The following is a 238-nucleotide window of genomic DNA, read 5'->3' as shown; positions in this document are numbered from 1 at the left end:
CCGTCCCAGCCGCGCACCCGCGTACTCCAGCGCGCGCCCGCCCGGCGGGGACTTGGAAGACTCGCGCCGCCGCCGCCGCCGCCGCCGCCGCCGCCGCCGCCGCCGCCACCGCCGCCACCGCCGCCACAACTTGGCCCATTTAAACCGCCCCGGCGCGGCGGGCGGGCGGCACGGGCTCCAGCAGGGGGTGCGTGACGGCCAACCGGGCTCCCAACGGGAGCAGCGGGGGCGGCGGGGG

The sequence above is a fragment of the Phacochoerus africanus genome, chromosome 8 (assembly GCF_016906955.1).
Source record: "Phacochoerus africanus isolate WHEZ1 chromosome 8, ROS_Pafr_v1, whole genome shotgun sequence".
NCBI classification, from domain to species: Eukaryota; Metazoa; Chordata; class Mammalia; order Artiodactyla; family Suidae; genus Phacochoerus; species Phacochoerus africanus.
The sequence above is the reverse complement of the archived record's forward strand: the minus strand, read 5'-3'. Positions refer to the sequence as shown.